Here is a 25,966-nt window from a genome sequence, read left to right as displayed (position 1 = left end):
ATATAACACTTCAATTGTACAAAATTTTTTAAAAATGGAAAAAAGTAAATTGTTTTATTTGATGTCAATATATTCCCCAAATAGATATAGGAATTTACTCTATTAAACATAATAAACTTTAATTTTCAAAATTAAACTTTACCCTGTGGTTGAATATATATAAATAATAAGCCCAAATTATTTTTAATATTACATATACTAAAATTTCAAACTGGCCTGCAAAACCATTATCATCATGAAAAGAGGTAATACATTCATATGCATATAAAGAAGGGAAATACACCAAAATGTTACAGTTGATTATCTGTCAGGGGGGATAGAATTTTTAGTCTTTTGCATTTTGTCTTTTATAACCTTTCTATTATTTCCAAGTTTCCTACACTTAACCTATATTACTTTTTTATTTCAAATTTTTTAAAATAGCTATAATTTTTTGATTATGAAAATAACATATTTACATTTAGAAATCCATTGAAATTCTACTAACCGTAATCACTGTTATATTTTGAGGCATTCTAGATCTCTACCTTTGTGTATGTATGTGCATGAATATATATTCACATACATATATACATAGATGTAGAAACATAATTTTACAAAAATCAAATTACACTATTCTGTTTTGTGAGCTGATTTTTTCTTTAGTGATATTCTATTTACCTCCTTCCACTTGAACATCATTTTGAATAGGTGCATCATACTCCATCACATGATATTTCATAATATATTTGGCCCAGTTACTCCTCAGCACCCAGCTTAGACATCACTTTCACTATGTCAATTATACCTCCACAAAGCTATTAAACACAGTAAGGCACACCTCATTTTATTGTTCTTCACTTTATTGTGCTTCACAGATGGTGCATTTTTTACAAATTGAAGGCAAGACCCATCACTCATTTTATTGCGATACTTGCTTTATTGTGGTGGTCTGGAATTGACTCTACAATAGTAGCTCTGAGGTATGCTTGTATTAACATGCTTCCTTCTCATAATCAGTTTCATCAATCAAGAAACCAATGGACAAGGGATCGCCTTTGGACAGGAATCTGCCATCCTCCCTGCATGCTGGCATTTTGAATAAGCCTGCTTTTCTTTCCACAAGAAAGGGAGAGAAAGAAAGAGAGAGAGAGAGAGAGAGAGAGAGAGAGAGAGAGAGAGAGGAAGGAACCAATAAACATATACTTATCTATCACCCACTCTGGCTATCTCCATCCCTGATAGGAATAGTGTTTTCTTGGACAAGCAGCACTTCAGGGAAGTCGTTCTATGATTTCCTTTATACATACAAAGCAATAATTTAGCAGCATAGCTTCCATAATACATTTTGTCATGTTAATCAGAAGAGAAAGTCATCTGATATGTTTGAAACCAGTGGACTGTCTTTCCATAGAAAGAAATATTTCTAGTGAACAAAGAATAAAACTCTGAAAACTTCACAACTCAATACAGGCAACCTTGGAGATATTGTGGGTTCAGTTCCAGACCACTGTAATAAAGCGAGTATCCCAATAAAGCGAGTCATTATCTTTTTGCAGGGGGAGGGTTTTGCCTTCAGTTTGTAAAAAACATAACACCTGTGAAATGCAATAAAACAAAGAGCAATAAAAAAAGGTAGTATGCCTGTATAGCAGGGTAGTTCTTAGTTTGGGTTTCATAGAAGCAGACGCTGAGATGAAGATTCTCGTGTGATTTAAGGCCCTCAGGTGAGAAGTATAAGAATGTAGTGAGCAGGACAGAGGAAGGAAAGAAGCAAGACGAAGATGTGGGTCCAGCTGCAGCCCATCCCAGCCTGATCCCACAGGGAGCTGTGGAGCTAATGACACTGCAAAGGTGTTCACCTCTAAGGTAAGGAGTTACCTTCATACTATCAGTCATCCGTTAGCTACAGACCACATCTGAGAATGTTGGGGTGTAACCTGGGCACTTCCTCCAGGACAGCTTCCATTAGGAAGCGCAATTCTTGAGAGAAGGTGCAGCTGTGAGCTGTTAGCAGCCTATACTCATAGTAATTGAAGAACGGGAGCACCTACCTATCTGAAAAACTCTGCTTCAGTGTCCTCATCTGTAAAAATGGGACTAGTGATAGCAGCTAGCTCATATGCTTGTCAAAACTAAATAATGCATTAAGCACCCAGAATAGCACTTTATATTAAATAGTATACGTAATTAGACTCACACATAGCACATAGGAAATGCTCAATAAATATTATAATTGTTATTGTGTCTTTAGAGCTGCGCACTCCAGGTGTCGCACCGCCTAAATGCTAGCCAGATGTTCTACACAGCTGGACACCCAGGAGTGAGATTTTTACCCCAGCATTACTGTTGTGCAGGGTGTCATGCGGGGTCTCTGGTCTCACTCCCCACATAAGAACACAGGACATGGTGAGGCCAAAAAAGAACACCCACGGAGCCATAGGTAGGGGAGTCATACCACTATATTCTCTCTGGCGGCACTATACTCTCACTGGACGCTGGGTCCACACTGTCCGCAAACCGCCATCCACACTTGCCAGCCCAGCCGCCATCTTCTTGCTAGCCCCCATTCTCTCTCTCTTCTCCTTCTCTAGCGTAGCCACAGCAGTTATATTAGTGGCCAATGGCTCACTGGTTACAGCTGACGGCCAACTAGCCACAGCTGATGGCCATGCAATCACAGTTGATGGCCATTTACTACCTGAGCCAGCACCTGTCTATGTGAGGCCGAGAGCCTGGAAACTACTCTCTGGGGCTCTGCCCCCACAGGGAGTCATACCACTATAGTCTCACTGGAGGCTAGATTCACACGACGTGTGACCTGCTGTCCACTTTTCTGACAACCGACAGACTCCACTTACTAACTGCAATCCGCACTTGCCAGCTCAGCCACCATCTTCTTGGTAGCCCCCATTTTTCTGCTATCGTAGCCACAGCAGTTACATTAATGGCCAATGGCTCACTGGTTACAGCTGGCGGCAAACTAGCCACAGCTGATGACCATCCAATCACAGTTGAGCCATTTACCTTTCCATGCCAGCACCTTTCCATGTGAGGCCGAGAGCCTGGAAACTGAACTCCTGGCTCTGTCCCCACAATTACTTAAGGGGTAAAGGTTCCACATCTAGGTGACTGCCTAGAGAGATACACACATCCATTTTATCTGACATTTTCCCCAAGTTCACAACTAAGCAAAATCAAGCTTTTCTGTGTTTCTCAAGATCAGCTGTTGTTATTTCTGTGGGAGACCCTCAATAGATGGATTCTTCATCTAGCTCTTGATAGGAAAACTAAAACCAAAAATAAAACCCCTCTCCCACCCCCAATCATGAAACCAGAGTCTTCTGCAAGCAACATAATTCCCACAAAGGTACACCCCATTCTTGGAGCAATATTTAAAAATCAAACTCCCAGGGGCCAACTCTGATTCTTGCATTCTCCAGAAGCAAATGTGGAAAATGTAGACTTTTCCTCGGGTTCCGCCTCCTAGTTTTGGAAACCAAAATTGACAAGAAAGTGGGATGGATCAGCGACAAGACACGGTTCCCTGGAGAGAGGGCAGCGATTTTCCTGCCCAAGGAATGACAGCAAATTCGAAGAGAGAACGGACCTCGCTGTGATGGCTGGTCCCCCTTGAGCCCTGCCGAAGGAGCCACATGATCCCGCCGCTTTCCCAAACCAGCACTTGCAGGGCAGTCCCCGCGGGAAAGGTGTACGTGGCCGCCTAGGGCCGGGCCCCAGCGGCTGTTACCTGTTTATACGCAGGGTCAGTCCGCACACGTGCGCCAGGATCCCGGCTGCCCGCCGGAGGCTTTCCCTCGCCCCCGCCCCCGCCGGGCTCGGCCCGGAGGGGCCTTAGGGGCTTGAGACGTGGTCCGTGGCCACCCGAAGGGTCCAGACTCGCCGTTGGGCTCCGCTCCCTCGGCGGGGGCGGTTGGAGGGCGGGGTCCGGAGAGGACACGCCTCTGGTTCCGTGTCTGGGATTGAAAGACCCTTTGAGTTTCCTCCCCTCCAAGATGCTCAAATTGGGACTCCTTCCCCGCCCCGCTGGAAGAGAGAGATGGGGAGGAGGCGCGAGCCTAGTGCTGCGGCTGGAACGGAAAATGCGTGCGTGGAGGCGCAGGAATTTGAACTTGTATTTTTATATTGAAACTAATGAGGATTAGCTCTGGAGGTAGATGTAGCTTTTACATTCATTCTTAAAATAACACATGACATAAAGTTGGCGCGGGTGAGGAAGACCCTCGGGTAGCGATCTGCAGGGAGGTGCCCTTGGGGGCAAGTTTGGAAATGCTGTTAGGTACGCGAGTACCTTTCTAAAGACGAGTTCCTGCGACTCAAGCCCGCTGCGCGCTCTGGGGCTGGATCTAGGGGGCGTCTAGCGCAGTGAGGATAAAGGACCCCCAAAGTCCTTTACCAAAGAAAGCCAGTGAGTTGCATCTGGGCCTCTTGGAGAAAATTGAAAGGACGGGGGGGGGGGGGGGGGGGGGGGCATAAAAAACCATAAGCACAACCTTAGAAAACTGGGAGGTGAAAGCCAACAACTCTACTTTGTTGCTAAAATAAACGGTAATGATGGCTCAAAGGGCCTTGGAAATTCTTTTACAAGGCTGATTTATACGTTATTGACGTTTTGATGGGGAAACAACAAAATAGCCCCATTTGCTTTAAATTTCCTGGGAAACAAAATACACTTTGTTTTCACTTACGATGTTATTAAACAAGGCCAGTAAATGAAGTGAGCCTCTACAGTTGTCACAGGTTCATTCCATTAGAAAGGCCTCTAAATGGAATTATGCCAGAAATATATGGATTCTTCATGACAATATGCACAGTTGGGAGAAATTACAAAGATAGAAGGAGGTTGTCTTTTCATCTGTTCATGGAGAGAAGAGATTAATAGTTTAGAGCTTTGTGAAGAGGTAGGTCTTCTTTTGGAAGATACTGGCATGTGAAGGGCCCTAGGACAGAAACAGTGAATCAGAAAAGTCTATCATTCCTTTTTCTCCTGTTTGTCTCCTTTACTACTCACATAAAACTTCAATTCTGGTCACCAAACTTAGGAAGGTTTTACTTCCCAAACCAAGTAATTCTCTGTGACACCAGCTGGGTGTCCAACAATTTAACTCAATTCTGACACTACATACCTGGCGTGTATTCAGCTGGAAGCTCTCGGAACCCAGTGCTATCGGGATTGTTATAGAGGCTTCTTCACTAGGCCTCATCAATTATTAAATCCATTTCCAGCTCGACTCGCCTCTCTGGAGAAGTGGGAGGCAGGCCTGAAAATTCCAAGCTTCTAATTATGGCTCGGGATTTCTGTTCACCGGGAGCCATCTAGGACCCACTCAGTCACCCCAATAGAACAGACGATGCACCTACTGCTCTTATCCATTAGGAATTTACTGAGCCCTGCGTAGGAACCTGGGGCGGAGACCAAATACACATTTTCTATTATCTCACACACAGACTCTAGACTATACCACATATATAATGCATCTAATACACTAAATACTACATTGCCTTTACTAAGGAATTTCTAGTGTTTTATTATTTCCAATAGTGAAGAATTAAATATTTAATTTGTAGTTTTATGCTGTCTCAGATCAGTTGCTGATCATGTTAGAAACAATATGTTTTTTTGTTTGTTTTTTGTTTGTAAAGTAAGATAGTTTATTAGTGGCAGGTGAAGAGGTTGCAGCTCCCGAGCGGGAGGGGGTACCCCAAACTGGGAAGCCCAGTGACTGAGGCAAAAGCTTTTACTTTTATACAGAAACAATATGTTTTTATCAGGAAAGATTATTTGAATAAACTGTTTCATCTACTTTATTTTGCCCCCGATAAAAATATAAATTTGTATTCTCTTCTTTTGCCATAACAGTAGTATAGACTGTTTAAAATGTGCAATGTCGTGAAGTGTATGTGAAATACATAACTCTTAAAAGTGCTCTATATTTTATCGACTTTCAACAAGAAATTGATTATCAGAAAGTGTGGACATTGTGATTATGCAAATAAATGACAGGTATTTTGCAAACACTCTAAGCTCTACAAATGTTTAATGGTAGAAATTTCTTTTACACACTATGGACTTTATTAATTTGTTTCATTTCAATATTCTATAAGCCAATATCCTATATACACATATGCTATTGCCACCTTTATGTGAAGTTAGTCCATGTTATAGTTTTCCCAAAGCAATTGTGAAATTTCAGTCCACCTAAAAATAAATGTCAAGACCCAACGATATATTTAAGAGACAATACAAGTCCTCTCCACAAAATTGTATTATTTCCCACTTTTCATTACATTAAAAGAATATGAAGATCGAAGTTGCCAGTTTCTTTTCATGAAAGAGTGCTCAGTGTCCAAGGATACACGAGTGATTTAGCATTTTAGAAGGAACTTTCTGATGCCCAGTTTCCTCAACTGTAAAATGAGAGAAGTAAATTATCTAAACTTCTTTCCAGCTCTATAATTTTATTTTTTGTATATTCTACAACATGCCCAGAATAACCAACAGTAACATCTTCTAAAGATCATAAATATTAGAGGAAGGAATCAATGAGCAAATATATTACATTAGGCAGACATTTTCTTTATCATGCAGCCACATCCATTTTCAAAAATAGTATTGTGTAATTCCATTACTCCTTTCATTTTGTAGTTTTAGTAATTATCAATACCTAGAAACATTGCAAATCTGATTATATAAATACATATTTTTAAAATCTCATGTTGATATTTCCTTTTTATAAGGAAACTCATCTAAGACAGTAAATTTATGAAAGCCACTCTTACATGTATAATTCAATTTAATTTTCTTAATAGAGCCATATACAGAATCATTTTTTAACTGGCAAGAATACACAAATGAGTACATGGATACCCAAGTCTTTTAAGATTTAAGGTGATTCTGAACATAAGGTATATTCAGTTAGTTCTAAACATGCACTGACTTTCTTTTGCAAAATCAGTTCTAATTAATCAGCTAGCTCTCCTAAATACTGTAATAGCCTTTCTTCCTGAGGCTGTTCCCTGTCTCAGCGAATGACACCACTTTGTCCACTTGTTCAGGACAGAGATCTGAGAATCATTCTTGACTCGTCTTGTATTCCAGCCTCTCTCAAATCCATTCTTCCTGTAGCTACCAGAATGATCTTTATAAAATGCAATTTTTTATATATTGCTAAATGTAAAAAAAACTCTTAAACCATTAAACCCTTACTAAAAGTCATTAAATGGTTCCCCACTGGCCTAAGGATAAACTCCTAACTCACTCATTAGATTTTTTTCCTTTTTTTAAAATTAGTTTCAGGTGTATAAAACAATGTAATAGTTAGACATTCATACCCATAACAAAGTGATAACCCCCTCCCCCAAGCTACTACCCCTCTGACATCATATATATTTATTACAATTCCACTGACTCTATTCCCTGTGAATATATATATTCACAGGAAGCATTGTAACAAAATAGTGTAAGCTGGAAAACAGTAAATGAGTAGTAATTGACTCAGATACCTGACTTAGACCTAACTCCTACACCTACAGAGGGGAAGTTAGAAGCAACCCAGTTCCACTACAGAATCCTAGAAAGATCTGGAATTGGCACCAGAGGACCAGGGACCTCTGAAAGTAGGGGCAAGCATAGGGCTATTGAAGGATTGAATTAATGTCTGTTTAAGAAACTGTTAGGTCCTCAGTTCACTCTCTTCCACTCTGTGCAGCAGATCAATTGTTTCTCCACCAGCCGATCCAAATACTGGAAGTTTGTCTCTGGAGATAGAAAACAGAGTTTCTGGACTAGGGAACATTAGGCACTGTTAAAAGCAGGGGTATTGTACTGAACCCAGAGGTATTAACAGAATGTTTACATATAGAAAGTTGAGAAGACTCCCTACTCTCTCTCTCTCTCTCTCTCTCTCTCTCTCTCTCTCTCTCGCTCTCGCTCTCGCTCTTTTTTTTTTTTTTTTTTTTATGAGCTCCGGAACAAAGGGCTGTATCTTTTAAGCAGAATATTGGAAAACCCTTCTCTGGGGAGCATGGTGGTCTAAATTAATATATCTAAAGATACCCACAAAATTTCCCTGCCAAATCACGCTTTATTAAGTCCCATAATCAACAAGCCCGGAGCTTCCAATCAGCTCAGAGCTCTTAAATATGAGCAAATGGCCAGGGATCACCAGATGTCTAAAGGAAAACCTGTAGCATAAAAGACAGAGACTAAAACAAAGGAATGGGGGTAGAAGGCAACTTGGAGAAATAGAGACTATGTAGACAAAATAATGACTTCAATAATTACAATTAATGTGTTCAGAAAGATAGGAAAAGTTATTTTGCCCATAAAAAAAGAACAAGGCACTATCTGACTTCAAGGCTTACTATAAAGTTATAGCAATCAAGACAGTGTGACATCGGCGAAAGGTTAAACAAATAGATCAGTGGAACAGAATAGAGAGCTCAGAAACAGACTCCCATAAATACAGCAAACTGATCTTTGACAAAGGAGCAAAGACAATATAATGGAGCAAAGATAATCTCTTCAACAAGTGGTGCTGGAACAACTGGACAATCACATACAAAAAAATGAATCTAGACAGACCTCACACCCTTCACAAAAATGAACTTAAAATGGATTATAGGCCTAAATGTAAGACACAAAACTATAAAACTCCTAAAGGATAGCACAGGAGAAAACCTAGGTGAACTTGGGTATAGTGATGCCTTTTTAGATAGAACACCAAAGACATAATCCATGAAAGAAAGAACTGATAAGTTGGACTTCATTAAAATTAAAAACTTCTGCTCTGTGAAAGACAATATCAAGAAAATTAGAACACAAGCCACAGATTGGGAGAAAATACTTGCAAAAGACACATCTGATAAAGACCCTTGGGCAAAATAAACAAAAATTCTTAAAACTCAATAAGAAAAGAAACAACTCCTTAAAAAAATAGACTAAAGACCCTAACAGAGTCCTCACCAAAGAAGATACACAGATCACAAAGAAGTATATGAAAAGATGCTCCACATCATATGTCATCCCTAAAATGCAAATTAAAACAACAATGAGATACCACCACACACCTATCAGAATTACAAAAATCTAGAACCCTGAGAACACCAAAGGCTGGCAAGGATGTGGAGCAACAGGAACTCTCATTCAATGCTGGTGGGAATGCAAAATAGGACAGCTACTTTGGAAGACAGTTTGGCAGTTTCTTACAAAACTAACCATACTCTCACCATACAATCTAGCAATCATACTCCTTAGTATTACTCAAAGGAATTGAAAACATATGTCCATGCAAAATAATGCATATGGTATTTATAACAGCTTTACTCATGATTGTAAAAACTTGGAAGCATCCAAGGTGTCCTTCAGTAGGTGAATGAATAAATAAACTGTGGTGCATCCAGACAAAGGAATATTATTCAGTGCTAAAAAGAAATGAGCTATCAAGCCATGAAATAACTTGGAAGAATCTTAAATGCATATTACTAAGTGAAAGAAGCCAATCTGAGAAGGCTACATACTGTATAATTCCAACTACTGTGTTTCCCCAAAAATAGGAAGTAGCCGGACCATCAGCTCTAATGCATCTTTTGGAGCAAAAATTAATATAAGACCCGGTATTATATTGTATTGTATTATATTATATTATATTATATTATATTATATTATATTATATTATATTATATTAGACTGAGTCTTATAGTAAAATAAGATTGGTTCTTATATTAATTTTTGCTCCAAAAGAGGCATTAGAACCGATTGTCTGGCTAGGTCTTATTTTCGGGGAAATATGGTATACGACATTCTAGAAAAGGTAAAAATGTGGAAACAATAAAAAGATTACTGTTTGCCAGGGAAGGATGGAGGGAGAAAAATAGGCAGACCACAGAAGATTTTTAGGGCAGTGAAAATATTCTGTATAATATTATAATGATGGATATATGTCATACGTTTGTACAAATCCATAGAATGTACAACACTAAGAGTGAACCCTAAGGTAAATTATGGACTTCTGGACTTTGGGTGATTATGATATGTCAATGTCAGGTCATCCTTGATTTGAAAACAAAGTACCATTGTGATGAGTAGGATTGATAATGAGGGAGGCTAATGTATCTGTAGGGACAGGAGGTATATAGGTAGGAAATCTCTGTACCCCCCTCTCAATTTTGTTGTAAACCTAAAACTGCTCTAAAAAATAAAGCTTTTTAAAAAGCAATCTTTTTTTCAAAAAAGAATAAGCTGTCCTTTTTACAAAGAAACATTTAGGAAACCACAAGTTTTGGGAAAGCACATGTATAATAGCAGAAATTAAAACTGAGTAGAAGGGTTGGAAGTTAAAATTAAGGAAATCATCCAAAAAGTAGAAAGAAAAAAAGAGAGTGCTCACTTGAGCAGCACATATATTAAAACAGAATAATACAGAGAAGATCAGCATGGCCCCTCATAACGATGACACACAAATTCATGAAGCGTTTCATATTTAAAAAAGAAGAAGAAGAAATAACAAGTGCTGGTGAAGATATGGTGAAACTGAAACCCTTGTGCACTGCTGGTAGGAATGTAAAATGGTGTAGCCACTATGGAAAACAATCTGGCAGTTCCTCAAAAAGTTAAACTTAGAGTTACCATATGATACAGCAATTCCACTTCTGGGTATGTACCCAAAAGAATTGAAAGCAGGGACTCGAACAGATAATTTTACACCATACTCATAGCAGCTTTATTCATAATACCCAAAGGTGGAAGCAACCTAAATGTCTATTGATGGGTAAATGGACAAACATGTTGTATATGCATACAGTGGAATATTATCCAGCCTTAAAAAGGAAGGAAATTCTCTTACATACAGCAAAGGTAAAATGTAAGGACATGATGCTAAGTGAAATAAGCCAGACACAAAAGAACAAATATTGTAAGATTTCATTTTTATGAAGTATTAATACCTAAAGTAGTCAAACTCATAGAGACAGGAAGCGGAATAAAGGTTACCAAGTCCTGGGGTAATAGGGAATTATTGTTGAATGGATACAGAATTTCAGTTTGAATGATGAAAAAAATTTGACATGGATAATGGTAATGATAGCACAACAATGTGAATATACTTAATTTCACTGAACTGTACACTTAAAATGGTTTAAATGATAAATCTTATGTAGATGTTACCACAATTTAAAAAACTAGCAATTTAAGCATATAACTTAGAGATACAGAAGTAAATACTGAAAAAAACAACTCTAAGATTTGCAAGTGTTGTCTTCTGAGGATGGGAAAATGGTGAGGGTAGGGATGCTATTTTCAAACAAGCTTTGTAAAACTATTTATCTCTTTAAACTATGTGCATGTAAAATTTTGATAATACTATAAACAGATAACAATCATAATAAATTTGAAATAATTTTAAGTCCTGCAATTTTATAAATAACCAAATCATGAAGAGGATGGGACCCTTGGCCAAGGTAATACAAATCAATAAACGGCAGATTAAGGAGTTGAACCAAGAAGTTCTAAATCAGCATCTTATCACCATAACACATTTTACCCTACTGTAGCATCTTCCTGAATATCCTAAAATAAACTTCCGGGAGTCTTGCCTTAACGCTTCTTTTCTTCATGTTTTATTAAATGTGTAATAATACTACAGATTTTCCATTTTGCCTAGCATTATTTGTTAAAAATGCATTTTTTCTAATCCGAAGTACTTTTGAAGTAACACACTTTTCCTAATTTTTCTTCTCTATCTTCTTCATTCAAATTGAACCGCATTTTTGAGTCCTGAATTCAGTATTGCTCCCTAAATGACTGGAGAGTCTTTGCTATGGATGAATAAAACTCTGTCCTTTATTTCTTGTGCAGAGTATTTTTTACGGAGTATAAAAACTTGACCATGGTCTCTTCTATGGCAACAGAAAGCATTTCCATTTAAGCATTTGCATTTCAATTCAACTCAAGTCACCCAGTTTAGTATTAATTTTAATGCTAATTTTTTTCCATTACAAATATGATATCATTATAAAGAGTGGCTGGACTAAGCAATGATATATAATTTACCATGCTTCAGACTTTAGAATAAAACCCTATGTGGGCACTGCTTCCAACAATACTCCATTAGTTATAAGTTGAACACATACTAATGGGCATCTATAAAATAATTTTTTAAAGAACTATAAGAACCTGTCATGAGCATATCCTCCAACACTGACAAAGTGCCTTTTCCCAGAATAATGTGCCTGATATGTCATCAGTCTTGGAACTCTAAATACGATTTATTATACTTTTAAGATATCACCCCTTATTACAAAAAACTGTACTGTGTACAGTTTCTAATCTTTTGTGATTGTCTCAGCCAATTTGTGTGCTTCCTGAGGGCAAGGCAGCAGAGGACTACATATATAATAAATGCTCATTAAGAATTTGTAATGACTAAGTAACGAATCAGAGTATGGAATCATGGAATGTTAAAGTTGAAATGGGTCCTAGGGATCAATGGATCTAACTACTTTTTTATCATTAAGAAAATACTAATTAGCATTTGAGTGTACACTTACATAAGACATTTCATATGCATTTGCTCATGGCAGCCCCACTAGTCAGATAAGGAAAAAGAATCAGGGAGGTTAAGTCATGTGTCCAAGGTCACATAGATGGTCAGTGCTAACACCGGCACTCCAACCAAAGTGATTGGAGACTACAGCGTGTACTTTGATGAAGCCCAGAGACAAATGCTAACTGATTTAGATCTGATCAAACGGCTGGCTGCTGAGAGAGTCTGGCCTAGAATGCAGCCTGGCTGACTTTCCAGTGTGGTAGCTCTTTGTCAGACCTACTAGTATATATTTTAAGTTAAAAAATGAGTTTCTGTCTAATGATGTGCTTAACAATAATTCTTCATTTTTACAGAGTGAAATTTGAAAAGACTGCATATGTAAATTACTCCTGCAAAATTGCCTCTCTGAAACATATATCTCAGAACTAAAAAAGTCTGCTTTGCAACTATAATTGAAAATTTTTTAAAAGGTGAAGGGGAATAAGAGGTTCAAACTTCCAGGTGTAAAACAAATAAGGGATGTAACATAAAGCATAGGAAATATAGTCAATAATATTGTGATAGCCCAGTATGGTGTCAGATAGTTGCTGACTTATCATGGTGATCACTTCTTTAGGTATATAAATTTTGAACAACTATGGCGTACACCTGAAATTAATACAATATTGTATTTTAGCTATAGTTCAATAAAAATCTTCAAAAAAAACCCCACAATACCACATTACTGGAAGAATTACAGACATCAGTGCCACCATCAAGGACTTGAAAGATGCTGACTTGCTGATTCCACCACATTCCCAATCATCTTGCCCATTTGGCCTGTGCAGAAGACAAACGGGTTTTGGAAAATGACAGTGGATTATCATAAGGTTAACTAGATGGTGACTCCAATTGCAGCTGCTGTAGCAGATGTGGTTCCATTTCTTGAGCAAATTAATACATCCCCTGGTACCCAGTGTGTAGTGGTTGACCTATCACATAACTTTTTCTCCATTCCAGTCAACAAGGTCCACAAGATTATTCTTCACGATATGCATATACCACCCAGAAGTGCACAGTTGTATCACTACAATCCCTCTTTGGACACCTCTGTAGCATGGTGGTGAAGGGAAATCCTCCCAGTGGGTAGAATGTTGAGAAGTGAACCTGGTTGTACACTTTGCTTCAAAGAAAAAATGGCCAGATATGTGATTATATATAGATTCATATGTGATTATGTACAGATTATATACAGATTCAATGTGGTATTGTGACCAATGGCTTGGCTGAATGGTCATGAACTTGAAAGGAGAATAATTTGAAAATTGGTGACAAGGAAATTTGAGGAAGAGGTATGTGAATAGACTTCTCAGAATGAGCAGTCTATGTGAAGAGACTTGTTTCCCATGTAAATGTCTAGGCATGAATGGTTGTCTGATCACACCAGGTAAAGACCCAACCCAGTTGAGGTGCATGCTAAAAGCAAAGGGAATACAGAATGGGTAATAGAAGAAGATAGTTATAAATTCCAGAAATGAAGGCTGTGATAATCATAAATGTTTTCCTTAGTTTGTTTTGAATATGTATATGTGTGTCATAAACAAATATTATTTTTTCCTTCTTTTTCTCTTATTATGTAACATAAGATACAATGACTTTGTGCAATAATATTTAGGTATTGTTAAAATTTTACATCACATATCGGTATATATTGAATATTACAATTTTGATGCACTGTTTTCCTTTCTTAGGATGTGAGTACATTGTTTTGGTACCCTCTGTATATAAAATCACCACAATAGGCAAATCAACAGAGGCAGAAAGTAGATTAGTGTTTGCCTAGGTCTGGGAGAAGGAGAGGGTAGATGGGAAGATGGGTTGGAAAATGGCTGCTAATCAGTACAAGGTTTCTTTTCGGGATGACGAAAATATTCTAAAATTAGATTATGGTGATGGTTACGTACCCTGTATGAACTTTATGGAATATAAATTCTATCTCAATAAAGCTGTTTATAAACAAAAAAAAATTACATCACAGCATTTAAGCTACAAGATACCAAAGAGAAAGTTAAATATCAATCAAGTGCTTTCAGTTGTATGCACAATAGCTGTATAACATTAAGCAGAATTAGAAGACGATTGTTATTGTCTTCATTTGGACATCGAGTAACTTTTAAGTAGATGTGTATGGGTGCCAAGTTGACAAGAGGTGGACTTATGACAGTTAATTTTAGGGTATAAAATTGACTGAGACACAGGGTGCCCAGGCATTTGTTAAACATTATTCTGGATGTGTCTGTGACATATTCTGGTGATTCTGGATGAGATTAACATATGAATCAGTGGAATAAATAAAGCAGGTCGCCCTCCCTAATATTGGCGGACCTCATCCAATCAGCTAAAGGCTTGAATATAGCAAAAAGGCTATGTAATTCAATTTGACTGGAATGTATTATTAAATAGACATACAAGCCCAAGAAGTAGAGTCCCAAAGAAGACAAACCCGAAGAGGTCAACACTAAGACACACCATAATTAAAATGCCAAAGTTTAAAGAGAAAGAAAGAATCTTAAAAGCAGCAAGAGAAAAGTAGTTAGTTGCCTACAGGGGAGCTCCCACAAGACTATCACCTGATATCTCAACAGAAACTTTGCAGGCCAGAAGGGATTGGCCAAAAAAAATTAAAATGCGGAAAAGCAAGGACCTACAACCAAGATTACTTTACCCAGCAAAGTTATTATTTAGAACTGAAGGACAAATAAACAGCTTCCTAGACAAGAAAAAGCTAAAAGAGTTCATCACCACCAAACCAGTATTACAATGAATGTTAGAGGGACTTCTTTAAGACAAAATAAAATTTTAAACATTCAAAAATATGAAATAAATGGCAATAACTACATATCTATCAATAATTACTTTAAATGTAAGTGGATAAAATGCTCCAATCAGAAGATATGGTGTCTGAATTGGTAAGAAAACAAGACCCTTACATATGCTGCCTACAAGAGACTCACTTCAGATCAAAAGACACACACAGACTGAAAGTAAAGGGATGGAAGAGAGATCCAAGATGGCGGAGTAGGTAAACAATGTACTTGCATTCTTCTGTGAACATATTAAGATTACAACTAAATTATAGACCAATCAACCAAGAGAACCATCTCAAGTCTAGTTGAACAGAAGTCCTATAACTAAAAATACAAAGAAGAAGCCACATTGAAACTGGTAAGAGGAGCAGACACGCAGAATGGGCCCCACACCTGTGTGTGGTGGTTGAGAATCAGGAGGGATATCTTGGCCTCCGTGGTTCCCACCAGAGGAGAGAGGGACCCAAGCCCCTCACACCAGGTTCTATAGTCCAGAGTACTGGTGCCAAAAAGAAGAGCCCCCACAACATCTGGCTGTGAAAAACAATGGGGATTCTGACCATCTGTGTGGGTCAGAAGGCTGCAGGAACACCAGACATCCTCTTAAATGGCCCATGCACAGACTCACTTGTTCGGAGGTACTCACCTGGGTTCCAGCGGAGGGATGGTGACTCAGGGGACCTTGGAGACATGAGAAGGGGTGGGGACAGATTGAGGTGTGTGGCTTTGGGGGTAGGACTGGAGGAGAACCGGCATTTCCCCAGTGAGGGATCCACCTACCATGCAGCCGGCAGGTGGGCGCCATCTTTTCTGTGTTGAGCCCGCACGCATATGGCCAAATCTGAATCAGATGGGCCTGGTGAGCTCCACAGCTTCACCCTGCTGATTCACTGGGACCTCACCCCACCCAACTCTCCCACCAATGGAGGCATTTTCTCTGTGAGCAGCCAGCCCCACCCGCATTGCACTCTTTCTTGGAAAACTATTGGAACTATGTTCATTGCAGCACTGTTTACAATGGCCAAGATGTGGAGGCAGCCTGGGTGTTCATTGATGGATGAATGGATAAAGAGTAGGTGATACATATATACAACAGAATATTGCTCAGCCATGGAAGGGAATGGGTTCTTGCCATCTGCAGCAGTATGGATGAACCTGGAGGATGTTGTGCTAAGTGGAGTGTGTCAGCGTGAGAAAGACAGATAACATGTGATTTCACTTATATGCGGAATCTAAAGAACAAAATAAACAAACAAAACAAAAACAAACTCATAGATACAGTGAACATTTTGATGGTTGCCAGGTGAGAGAGAAATTGAGAGGGTGGGTGAAAAAGGGGAAGGGATTAAAAAGTACAAATTGGTTGTTACAAAGTTGTCATGGGGATGTAGGGTATAGCATAAGGAATATAGTGAATAATATTGTAATACCTATGTATGGTGTCATATGGGTACTACATTTATTGGGATGATAGATGGGAGGGTGAAAAAGGTGAAGAAGTACAAATTGGTAATTACACAATAGTCATAGGGAGGTAAAGTAAAGCATAGGAAATATAGTCAATAATATGGTAATAACTATGTATAGTGTCATCTGGGTATTAAGACTAGTCAGGGGCACCATTTTTTAAATTATATAAATATCTAACCACTATGCTGTACACCTGAAATTAATATAAAATAATATTGAAGGTCAACTGTAGTTGAGAAATTTTAAAAGGAGGGAAAAGAGTGAAGGGAAATAAGAGGTTAAAATTTCCAGGTATAAAACAAAGAAGTCATAGGGATATAATGTACAGCATAGGGAATGTAGTCAATAATATTGTGATAATGTGGTACCATGTCAAATGGTTGCTGGAATTATCATGGTGACCACTTTTTTAGGTATATAAATGTTCAGTAACTATGGTATACGCCTGAAATTAATATAATATTGTATGTTAGCTATTTTAATACAAATCTCAAAAACATATAGTATAGCAATAGGAAATTCAGGTTCAGTAAGGCCCACAGATCAGGAGACAGACAATAATCCAACCATTGAAAGGATGGTTTGTTATATTCACAGATCTCCAGAAGAGTTGGCATGCCATGCCACACCATGGGGGGGTGGGGGGGCAGACAGGGAAGAACTGGGTTCTGTCAGTAGGCAGAGGAAGAGGAGGAAATCCTGAGCAAGAGCCTTTGTTGTGGTTTCCTAGGGAAAGAATGGGTGAGGCGGGGTAGGCAGGATTAGGATTGGCTAGTTTGAATAATTTCAGGGGTCTGAGGTTTAGGGGCTGTCCCTAGATGCCCGGTACTTGGCCCTAGGGTGATGATGACAGGTGGCTGGAGTGTAAGGGCCTGATTAGGAAGACAGAGGGGGTAAGCTCTGGACTGTGTGGTTTGCATTTGAAAGATGCACTCACGGGTGAGTTGTTTACTATCTGTAACCCTAAGAGAGGAAGTCCCTCCAGAATCAGCAAAGCCCCAGATGTCAAAGCATCAGAATACAACTGAAAATAAAACATATGGTTGATACAATCCCCTTAAGGGTGGGGTGGGGTGTTATTCAGTTTTGTATACCTGGCACCTACTACAAAATTCCATACATAATAAGGAAAGACTCAGTATCTGTTGAATGATCAACAGATCTTCCTTGAGGAGATTGCAAAGAAAAGTTAAATAAGCCAATGATTCTTTTAAAAATTAACGATACTATTAAAACCAAAAATGAAAAGTGAAGAAGAGTGGTTATTTCTTTTGTGGTAAAGCTACTTTATATCATAATTAGTGTCCTTTCAATTTCATGACACAGAAATCCAGTTCAAACTTGCTTAAGAAAAAAAGGGAATTTATTGGTAATATGAAAATTATCTTTGGGCATGGCTGGATCTAAGGTGTCAAATGATGTCATCAGAATTCTCTCCATCTTCATTTGACTCTCACATCTATTTCTCTCTATGTATGGTCTCATCTTCTATTATTATTTTTAAAACTGAAAATAGCTTCTCTGTGATTGGGGACAATGGCCTCAAGCAGCTCCAGCTTACCTTGTACAGGTAACCCCCTTCTATAATACGGCACTTCTATAATACGGTTTCCCTCTAACTGGTTCAAGAATTGGGGGGAACCCGCATACAACATGGCATCCTAGAACACAGTTTCACTCTAACATGGTTTGAGAATTAGAGAAATCCCCAAACAACACGGAACGTAATAAGAGTTTTTAAGAGCAAAATATATCTCATTTGAAATTTTTCATTCGAGCGTGGATGTCTTATCAGATTTGACTGCAGAATTTTAAAATTTATTAGAATTTTAAATCCATTTTGTTTGTGAAGTATTAAGTTCAAAGGATGAAGATATCTTGTCAAAAAGAAAACGCCCTCAGTTAATAGTGCTTAGTAGTGATGACGAAGAAAACATCATTTTTAAAAGAAAACATTATTTAATACATATTAATACGTTATACTTTTGGTATAACAATTTTGGTATAGCAATTTTGAAAATTGCTTTAATAAAGATAATTCTCTTAATTATAAAAATATAATAGTATGTGTTTTTTTTAATTTTTGGAAACTAAGCCCCTTTTTTTTTTACTAGTTCTTTGTTTTGTATAACATGGATTAGCATAACACGGCAGTTTTAGGAACCTAATAACTGTGTTATACGTGGGTTACCTGTACTTACAGCTTCTGATCCAGTAAAGAGAGAGAAACTTTTATTTTCCCTAGAATCTCTGTAAAATTTCAGAGAGGAAACTGATGGACCTTATAACAGCCAGGATTCAGTGTGGAGATAGAAATCACACTAGTTATTTAAACAGAAAAATTAACATAAACAATTTTTAACTAGAACGGAAGATAGTTTAAATTAAAGTTAACCCTCTTTTAAAAAGTATATTATTAAACAAAACAAAACAAAAAGGGACACTAATGGGTACAGAAATAGGAGGTACAAAACAGGAGCTACTAACTTGAGACTAAGGATGAGTCAACAGTAAAGGACTAAGGACTAAAGGAGACCCTCCCCCGTGAGAACGACATTCAAGCCTTTTTGAAACTGGTATGGCTTGCACAGGAACCAGAAGCCTGCTAGTGGTAAACTAACTTGCCATAGGGTGCCAGTCAGGCCCAGTCCGTAGAAGCAGCTTGCCATTGAGGGAGGGTGTGGACAGACTGCAACAAGTCTATAGCAGAAGCTAACTGTTGCCAGAGGGTGTGAGTAGCTGGTGATGGGAGAGCATGGCCTAAGGGCACAGCTGAAATCTCCCAATGCAGCTGCAAAATTCCCACCCTAAGTAATAGTAATAATGGAGAACCAGAACCTGGAAGGGAAGTGTCTTCTTCCCGCTGCTATTGCCACGTGGGGTCATGCCATTGCCCTCTAAAGATAAAGTTTAATATTCCACTAGCAGGCAAAGGAGAAATGTTTACAGGGCCCAGCTCCAAGATCATAAAGCAAAGCATAAAAAGGTGAATTTAGAGCTGAGAGAATAGGTAGGCACCGTCCTGCTTGAATCACATGCACAGCCCTGAACCAATCACTGCAACCAGGGGAAGGAGGACTCTCATTGGCTAAGACTGGACCAGGGTCACGTGTTCATGCCCATGCTGTGATCAAGCAAATGGCAAGGGGAGCAGCCCTACCACTACGCTTGGAACAGCTTCTCCATAGAAAAGATAGATTCTTCTTCTAGAAGGAAAGAGTACGAGGCAAAGAAAAACAACAGAGCCTTTGTATGTTTTATATTGACCTTAAAATGTCTGGTTCCATTGCGGGTTTTAGTATAGGAAAGAAAAAATTAAGGCCCTTTTTGAAGACTAATAACTGCATTTTCATTCATTTAAGGGACGTTTATTAAGCAACCTATGGTACTATGAGAGGAGCTCATCCTTCCTAGTCCTGAACTACAAGCATCTTCGTGGACACAGGCAGAAGTGAAAGGTCTAAAAATGAAGAGGCAATTGGGAAAAAGATTGAGAGAAGAATACAGTACTTCTATTTTACAGATTCAAATGTCCTAAGAAATATGTCTACGACTTAGTAGCGAAGTTTTTAACTACTGCTCATGGTCAAATTGGAACCAAGCAGTTTGGCCTAGTGGTTGAGCACAGGTTATAGAGCAAGGCTGCCCACAATCAAATCCAGCTCCAGTACAGTGTGACATTGGGCAAGTAACTGGTGACTGGTACCAAAGTTTACTCATATGTAAAATTTAAAGAACAATAACTGCCTCACAGAAATGTTGGGAAGATGAAATAAGCTAACATCTGTAAAGCTCTTAAAACAGCACCTGGCTCATAGTAAGCTCTACATGACTATTAGAATTTATTATCAATTGGCTATTATTAGCTGGATAGCAAGTTATGTGATTTTTCTCTCTGATAACTAATTTGAAATTCTCTCATCTCCAAATTAAGAAAAACACTTGTTTGAAAACAACTGTCGAGCTGCTATAGGTATTTTAACTTGCACACAAGAGGCCATTCTACCAAAATAATTTTATTTTCACTACCTTATGACATTGAAGTAGCCTCTTTAGGAACATAAGTCACATATTCCATGGCATCAAATAGAAAAATAAATAAACATAAGTTTGTTCTTGGTGTTATTCTGTACAAAAGACAATACAAACCTGTTCTTTACAACCTGCCTGTTTGTAAAATTGTATGAAAAGACAAAGTCTTCCCTGAAAATGGATTTGTGTGTGTATTTTGTCAAAAGAGTGTTTTTTCATGGGGTACTTTTAGAATATTTTTCTTTTTCACTTTAAAAAAGGAAACTGCCTCTGTAAATCCAATGTTTTAAAATGATACTAGAACATTCTGAGCGAGAAATGTATTCCATCTCTGGCTGAGTCAGAGAAACCCTTTCTTAATGAGGACTCTGGCACTGACTGTGAACCACTGAAACCATCCTATTGTGACACATTCTGCAATATTAGTGATAAATTGAAGTCTGAGATATCAAGCATCTCAGTAAGTCCTCATCGGTGAATGCTACAGTGTCAGGGAGGAGCAGGTCACAATAAGAAACTGCTTTTGTTTTCCTTTCAGGGATAGGGCTGTATTCTCTACTAACTCTTATAACAGCCAGAGTTAAGGAACAATCTGGAGTATCCATAACCAGAAAAAAGCAAATGGACACATGAGGAAACACCTCACAAAGTACACCCACTTGGAACTTACCCTAAATCTTCAAAGTGTGTGCACATACACACATATACACACACACTTAGTCCGTTCGGGCTGCTATATCAGAATACCATAGACTGGATGGCTTAAACAATAAACATGTATTTCTCACAGTTCTGGAGGCTGGGAAGTCCAAGGTCAAGGCCCCAGCAGACTCAGTGTCTGGTAAGAACCTGCTTCCTGGTTCTTTCACTGTGTCCTCACATGGTGGAAGGAGCAAGGGAGCTTTCTGGGTTCTCTTTTGTGAAGGGGACTAATCCCAGTCATGAGGGCTTCATGTTCCTGACCTAATCACTTGTCAAAGGCACCACGTCCTAACGACATCACATTGGAGGTTAGAATTTCAACAAATGAATTTGGGGAGACACATTCAGTTTGTGTACATATTCACACACACACACACACACACACACACACACACAAAGGTTCCTAAACTAGAATTACCAAGGAAGTACTTTGATTAAAGAACAAATATTTCTTGAATTAACTATCTGATACAATAATAGAATTTATGTGTATAATAGATTAAATATTTTGATGCCAGTATTGTCCTGATTCCTACAAATTAAAGTTTAAAAAATACAACATATAACTGGCCTTTTCAACCTGTTATATAATCACACATAAAATAGTATGAAGTTCAGGACTCTATTAATGAAAAACATTTAGTTATAATAACGTTTTATTACTAAAGATATATTACCAAAATGTAGAAGTAATAAATGTGGGACAGAGATGTATTACCTTCTTTGTTGAGGTTTAAGGTGGGTTACCATGTTTCTACAGAATACTGTTTCCTTGTAGGGAAAATGGGAACAATCATATATCTACTTCTTAGCTTTATTGAAAGATTAAATTACACAAGGTATATTTCAAAGGCCAACAACAAAGCCTGGCATTGATAAGTGCTGCTAAATAGTATTTTCCCTCTTCTCCTGGAGGCCACTCCAGGATGCAGTGAAGTGAGGGAATACACCACAGCCTTTTTCTTAAGCAAAGGGGCTTTGGAATGTGGGTCTGGAAGAAGACACAGAAGTTAGGGCCCAGCCTCTACCACTACCTATTACCTCTACCAGTGTCTACCATTACCTACTCATGAGCCTACAGAGCAGCCTTGAGCAGAGTAGAACTTTGCTTTAACAAAGTCCCAACTAAGCCAGTTCTGTTTCCAGAGAACCAATTAACTGCCTTAGCCCAGAGCTCTGTCTAAACCTACCATTCCTATAAATTTGTGACTACACAAAAGGGAGAATCATATGTATACATTATTATCCTGTTACTTATGGACGGGTAGGACACTTACTCCAGATTTTTTTAAGCAAATAAATAACCCTTTGGTTGTAAGAGAATGTAAAATTTTTAAAGACTAGGTTGGGGAGTGATTAAAGCAAGATTCCAAAACTGAAAATTAAAAGAAAAAAAGTTCCTCAGTGTCTGGAAAAAAAAATAGAGTAAAATATATCTGGACTATTGATAGACTTAGAAATTATAGGCCACTCCTCTGGTTGTGGGTCTTTTAGAATCCAGGATTCAATGCCTCAGTTAATACAAAGGTTATCTATGAGTCTTATATGCAAGGAGATCTTTTCTTCTGAGTAATTTCCCTCCCTGTATACGGGCTGGGCTACGTCTACATAGACACATGCTTTGTTACTTTGCCCAGGATGGTGGACTAGCTGGGCCTCAACAGTAAAACAATAGCTATTAAAAAATTCCTTCCCTATAGAAAATAGATTTGGGGTTGTTGGAGTTTTAAAAATAAGTGTTTCTAGAAAACTGCCATTTTTTGATGGTTTCCTCCTCATCTCCATTTACAATTCTATAACATCTCAGAAAATAAATGTACAGACGAGAATAATCTTTGGCTATAAGGAAAGAATGTTTTAATAGCTCTATTATATATTGTAATGAACGCTTTTTTGGATCTATTTGTTGTTTTTCTTTAACCCTACTTGGTTGATGTTAGCTTTCAAAGGTTTAATACTGTATTTCTCTCCATTAACAAACAAAGAAATTAGGGTCTCTAAAGATTTACTTTATTTTCACTTTTAATGAGTTGTCATCTGCACTTCTCTTAAGATTGAATCCTTTGATTCATTATTGCTTAGATAATATTTCTTTATACTAAAGAGCCCATAATTTTTATTTTTCTATTACATATTCATTATAAAATTAAGCCATATGGAAAAATGTATATATTTTGAATATTAATTATATAATATGTATATTTATAATATAACATATTATGTTTTATACTTATATAATGTTTTTATAGATTGTTCTTATAGAACTAATTAGAACCTTAAGGAATACGTTTATTAGCATTTTACTTTTCCCCTTTAACTGTCAATCAAATTGATACTATAAGAATATTCAAACCAATTGACAAATCATTTCTGAACACACTTAGTTGATAGCAGACATTTTATTTTGGAACTAAAAGGTCACTATTTCAGTTCCTGAGCCACTAATTTCAATGCTACTTAAGACCATACCGGAATATGTAGCCACTCTTTTCTTAAGAACTTCAAGAGTTCTTAAGAGAAAGTTGCAGTATTTCCTCCAGAAGTGCATTTGAGATTCTCACAACTAAAGTCCATGAATTCAAGGCAACAAAAGCAAATGAATATTGATACAGAATAGATGATTGGTAAGACTAACAACTGTCCACTCTGGCTGTGAGGATATACAACTGGAATATCAGCTACACACACACACAAATAAAATGAGTTATTACAAGACTCTTTGATTCACTTATTCTGTTAGTAAATATTTATGAATAAATTGAATGAATAAATGAAGCAAAAATGCCTATGTCCTGGATGCATCACAGGCTGGAAAAACATGGTTCCTGCCCTCATGAAACAAACAGTCTAGCAGAGGAGAAAAACAAAGGATCACATAAATATCCAATTAAATTTCAATGCCAATATTACTGATGAGTTGCTCTGATTGTCATATCAGCCTTTTTTCCTCTCCATCTGAAGACTAAAACTTCCAGGAGATAATTTTTCACGTGTAACAGTTAAAAATAATTTCTCTTCTGGAAATCTACCTCCTGTGATATGAGCCCATTTACTCATTCCCTAGGTGGAAATACAAAGTAGTTGTGTCTTATTGACTCCACCTTTCACCTTTCACATCCAATTAGGTGCCATGGATTATTGATTTTATCATCCAAATATATCTTACATTCACACCCCCCCTTTCCTCCCCATTTCCATATACAAAAGCATAGTTCTCTGGTCCTCTTATCCAAATCATTTTAATAGACTCCCAGAATCACAAACAGAATAGGAGAGTATTACAGTGGGAAAACACACTGGAGATCATTCTTCAGATGAGGGAACTGAGACTCAGAAAAGCAAATGTATCCCCCAGGACCCGGCAATTCAGCCTAGCCAGACTTGCCTATGATGTTTCTTTAGAGCAGCCATGAACGACACTACTGACTGATTGCGTACAGTCATTCCCATCGCCTTCTGACTTGTTAGAAAATCCCTCTTCCCACCATAGGCGCCAAAAATGACATATACTTGCTTTCCTATGGATGACCACATGACCCAGTGATGGCTACCAGGATGCAAAGGGAAGTCTGTTGGTTGGTTTCTGAGGAACGTTTCGCTTCTGTCAAAAAGAGAAATTAAGCAGGAGCAATCCCCCAGACACACTTTCTTCCTGTCTTTGGAGCTGAACAATAGCAGCCTGAGGACAGAAAGCCAACATCTGAGGGTGGAGGATCAAAAGAATGGAAAGCACTTGGGGCCCTTCTCTGTAAGCCCTGAGCTAACAACTGGGATCACCTGCTTGCAGAACTCTTCTCACGAGATTGTTTAAAGGCTTTCCTATTGACAAGTTTATGTCAGGTGTCTGTTATGAGCAGCTTAGTGCACCTTGAATGGACTAGTGCTTTGTTTATTTCTTTACTTTCCATCTACCCCACTAAGCTCCACAACGGCAACTAATTGGTCTACTGTTTTTTGTGGGGTTTTTTTTTTTTTTTTTCATTTGCCATATTCCCAGTTCCTAGGATAGAGTCTGGCACAGAGTCAGCCATTGAAATAGATTTGTTAAATAGATGAATGCCCCAAAATCTTCATTGGCTTGCTTCTTGTATAGAATAAGGTCCAAAAGATTAATCTGGGAACATTTTAGGAACGTTTTGGTGCTTCATGAGCTGGCCCTACTTTATCTTTCCAACCTTATGTTTTACCTTCACACATGCTACAACTTAGGAAAACAGGACTATTTCCCGTCCTCCAAACACTCCCTGTGCTTTCCTGGTGCAGGGCTTTGGCTCACAATGTTCCTTCAACAGAACATGCTGTCTTCCTCCACCTCAATACTTTTTCAAGCTCCAGCTCTTCTCCCATAGACCTTTCTCTGATACTCTTTCC

The 25,966-nt window shown here is 38.1% G+C and overlaps 1 protein-coding gene and 1 non-coding gene across 2 annotated transcripts in view; one reads left to right on the top strand and one right to left on the bottom strand.

Moving 5' to 3' along the window:
* Positions 1 to 3,885, bottom strand: part of LOC109451675 (uncharacterized) — an 86,894-nt gene extending 83,009 nt beyond the window's left edge. The window contains exon 1 of the mRNA XM_074324823.1: positions 3,731 to 3,885. The gene's annotated coding sequence lies outside the window, so the exon portion shown is untranslated. The remainder of the gene's footprint in view (positions 1 to 3,730) is intronic.
* A 6,495-nt stretch (positions 3,886 to 10,380) lies between these two features.
* On the top strand, positions 10,381 to 10,485 carry LOC141570245 (U6 spliceosomal RNA). The gene has a single exon (XR_012494255.1). It is a non-coding gene; the product is annotated as a U6 spliceosomal RNA (small nuclear RNA).
* Positions 10,486 to 25,966: the final 15,481 nt, after the last annotated feature.

The sequence above is a fragment of the Rhinolophus sinicus genome, linkage group LG02 (genome assembly GCF_036562045.2).
Source record: "Rhinolophus sinicus isolate RSC01 linkage group LG02, ASM3656204v1, whole genome shotgun sequence".
NCBI classification, from domain to species: domain Eukaryota; kingdom Metazoa; phylum Chordata; class Mammalia; order Chiroptera; family Rhinolophidae; genus Rhinolophus; species Rhinolophus sinicus.
Note: the sequence above shows the minus strand (reverse complement) of the source record. Positions and strands in the feature narration are given on the sequence as shown.